The sequence below is a fragment of the Vombatus ursinus genome, unplaced genomic scaffold (genome assembly GCF_900497805.2).
Source record: "Vombatus ursinus unplaced genomic scaffold, bare-nosed wombat genome assembly UNPS02014893.1, whole genome shotgun sequence".
Lineage (NCBI taxonomy): Eukaryota > Metazoa > Chordata > Mammalia > Diprotodontia > Vombatidae > Vombatus > Vombatus ursinus.
Window position 1 is genome coordinate 6,017,357 of NW_020954671.1, and position 3,950 is coordinate 6,021,306.

Genomic DNA, 3,950 nt, shown 5'->3' on the forward strand with positions numbered 1-3,950 from the left:
ATGCTATTAACTAAAAAGGTGAAGTTAAAAAAATTTCCTATTATGCCACTTACCTAAGAAGATGAAATAAAAAAAAAAGTTAAGACCCTAAGTAATGGCTTAGAAAGTGACTAAAATTCACATCTTCTTTTTAAAATGAATACTCCATACTACATTAGTTTTGTTTTATTTTATTTTCTAAAAAAATTTTATTTTTCCCAATTACATGTAAAAACAATTTCTAACATTCATTTTTAAAAATTTTGAGTTCCAAATTCTCTCCCTCCCTCTCTGCTCTCTCTCCTCCCTGAGACAGCAAGCAATTTGGTATAGGGTATACTTGTGGAGTCATGCAAAACATTTTTGTATTAGTCATGTTGTGAAAGAAAGCACAGACACCATCACCCCCAGGAAAAAAAACCCAAGAAAAATGAAGAAAGTAAACAAAAAATTTGCTTTGATATGCATTCAGACTCCATCAGTTCTTTCTCTGGAGATGGATAGCATTTTTCATCACAAGTCCTTCAGAATTGTCTTGGATCATTGTATTTTTTTTGACATAGACAGATTCTTTCATTTGTAGTCATAGCTATTGCTACTTCAAAGAAGCACAGCTATGAAAAAGGACAGAAAAGATGAAACTTGAGTGGTACATGCATTTTAATAGTTAACAGTAAACAATGTTCTTACATATTAGTGATCAGGGATTAATTTATCTTGTTTTTACTTGGAGAAGTGATTATTGAAAAATGTGTGGAATTTATGCAATCTACACCTCTCAGAAATAACTGCATATTATTATAGGTTGAAACAAGTTCAAGATATTAATATAGTAAATACATGCCTATGTAAGTATTCAAAAAAATGGAATATTTCAAAAGTCATTTGTATTAAAAATTAAACAAATCCAATAAAATATGAATATAACAAGTGACACAGCAAGAATTTTTTGCATTAAAGAGCCATGTGTGTTTTAAGTTCATGGTTTAATCCACAAGATCATCCTTCAATTCCCTTTAGATAGAAGCATGCTATGAATTCTAATTTCTACTATAATCAGTCCACAGTCCAGTAATAGCATAAAGCCAATTTAATCAGGTATGTGGGTAGCAGCTTCCTGCTCTGCTTCAGCTTGGTCTGTGTTAATTTTTGCTAGTGTTCGCCCAAATCAAGCTCATTCATCATTCCTAGGAACAGTGATTTGCTCTCCCGTGTCATATATACCTATCTGTCCTTCAGAATCTCCTACAGCAATCTCTCTCTTGGAATGTGACCATCTCACATGATTAAGAGCAAGATTGCCCTCCACAGAAATGCTTGCAGTCGGCACCTCTGTATCATTGTTGAGATTCCACAGTTCCAGCCAGGGAAAGGTGGGTGGGCAACCACATCACATCATAAACATAATCTGAATTGTCTTCAAAAGAATATAAAGGTTTGTTATTCTTGGTTGTCCAAAGTTTCACTATCCAGTTAAATGAGAAAGTGACAAAAAGATATGAGAAGTCTACAGCTCCAACTGGTGCACTGCAATGTATACCAGTTATTGGTCCTTGGTGTCCAAACATCTCACTGATTCCAGATACGCTGCCATGGCGACATGCTGTGTATACAGAGCTTTCTTGACTTCCAACAACAAAATTGTTGACATTTCCCACACGGAAGGTGTGTAAAAGTGACAGCTAAAGCAACTCTGTGCTATACTGCGGATGGGAAAGCATGTCCAAACTCCAGGAGCAAATTTTTCCATCGGTGGAGATGCTAATCAAATTTTGAGTTTACTACATTCACACAATAAGCAGGGTGCCTATGTGCAGCAGCTGAAAGTGGGGTTCTCTGGGCAGGGGTCCTCTTATTGATTCGATTATCCCACAACACAATTTGACCCAAATACATACCACCGACAACCAGATTTGGATGAAATTTTGCAAATGTAGCCGAAGTTACAGCTGGCTGGCGGAGAAACACATATTCTGGGGTAGGTTTTTGTATTTCATATTCCACATAAGGGCTCCCCATCAGCCTCAGGAGTGTCTTGTTATTAAAAGAGGTCACGAGCAATCCTGGGTATTGAGATGACCAATCCAGACAACGAACAACGCTTTGACCAGCGTTCATCAAAAGACTGCCTGTTTGACAGTTCAGCACCTGCTTGATTTTCTCCTTCTTTATCTTCCAAATCTCTCTCACTGCAGTCAAAGAAAAGGTTAATCTGCTCAGAAAGAGTTCTTTGTACAATTTTTGTGGAATGGTCAAAGAAACTTAGAAACTTTTCAGAGGACAGGATCTGTTGTTTTTCCTCTTCGGTGAGCTCGTTGGGAGGGGGGGCGGATTTCTTCATCATCTTTCTTTAAAGTTTTCTCTTCAGGTTCAATGGGTAGTTTGGGGGTTACAATATCATCATTTTTTTCTTCATCTTCTTTTGGTTGCGCCATAACTGGTGTCAGCGTCTCCTTTGTGTAGGTGACAATTTTTCGGCGAGGAAAGTCAACTTGTGTAATTTTAGCCATCCCAAGTTTAATTGGTCCTCGTCTAGATCCCACAGCACCATCTCCCGAGTCTTGCTTCCAGCCTCACTTGGAGTACACGCAGATTTGGAGGATTGAGATATAGGAAGAGGGACCAGAGGAGATTCCGGTGTCAGCCCCATGCTCCGCAACAATGCTTCTGTTTCTCGCTTTTTTTTTCAAGGTCGAACTCTTCCTGTATTGGAGCAACCACTTCTTCTGATCAGTTTCCTTTTTCTTTCTTTCTCTTTTTCTCCTCTCTCATATGAGCTAACCCCTGCTTCTTTCGTCCCAGTTCAGCCTTCAAGTCACTTTTGTCTGACCTGGTTGTAACCTGACGCGGGGACGGTTCTGGGGAGAGCCCATCTGACTGACCACTACTCTGCCAGAACTGGGTCTTCTGACACCGCGGCCCCCCCCGACGCTGACTGCCCCAGCGGCTCTCTTGGATCATTGTATTGCTGAAAATAGATGTCATTCACAGTTGATCACCTTACAATATTGCTATTATTGTGTACACTTTTTTTCCTGGCTCTGCTCACTTCACTGCATCAGTTCACATAAGTCTTTCTATGTTTTTCTGAAACATACTGCTCATCATTTCTCATAGCTCAGTGCTATTCTATCACAATCATATGCCACAACTTGTTCAGCCATTCCCCAACTGATGGGCATCCCCTCAATTTCCAATTCTTTGCCACTACAAAAAGAGCTGCTATAATTATTTCTGTACATATAAGTCCTTTTCCTTTTTTACCTCTTTGGGATACAGATCTAGTAGTGTATTGCTGGGTCAAAAGGTATGCATGGTTTTATAAGCCTTTGGGCATAGTTCCAAATTGCTCTCCAGAATGGTGGAATCAGTTTACAATTCCACCAAAGGTGTTTAGTGTCCCAATTTTCTCACATTCTCTCCAACATTCGTCATTTTCCCTTTCTGCCAAATTAGCTAATCTGATAGGTACTTCTATCTATCAGATTGAGGTGGTATTTCTGAGTTGTTTTAATTTGCATTTCTCTATCAATAGTGATATAGAGCATTTTTTTATATGACTATAGATTTGATTTCTTCATCCGAAAACTGCCTGTTTATATCCTTTGACCATTTATCAATTGTGTGATGACTTGTATTCTTATAAATTTGACTGAATTCTCTAAAAATTTGAGAAATGACGCCTGTATCAGAGAAACTTGCCGTAAAATTTTTTCCACAGTTATGATTACTGTATATTTCCCACCATCCTATTTTTCTTGTTTGTCCTTCTCTCTCTCTCTCTCTCTCTCTCTCTCTCTCTCTCTCTCTCTCTGTCTCTCTCTTTCTGTTTGTCTCTCTGTCTCTTTCTCTCTTTCTCTCTCTGTCTCTCTCTGTCTCTGTCTCTCTCTGTCTCTCTCCTTTCATCCTATCCATCCTCAAAAATGTTTTGTTTCTGGACCACCCCCTCCCCCAATCTGTCCTCTCTCAGC

The 3,950-nt window shown here is 38.9% G+C and overlaps 1 pseudogene; it reads right to left on the reverse strand.

Annotated features, from left to right (window-relative positions):
• Positions 1-1,069: 1,069 nt before the first annotated feature.
• Positions 1,070-2,940, reverse strand: LOC114028607 (annotated as a pseudogene).
• Between the last annotated feature and the right edge of the window lie 1,010 nt (positions 2,941-3,950).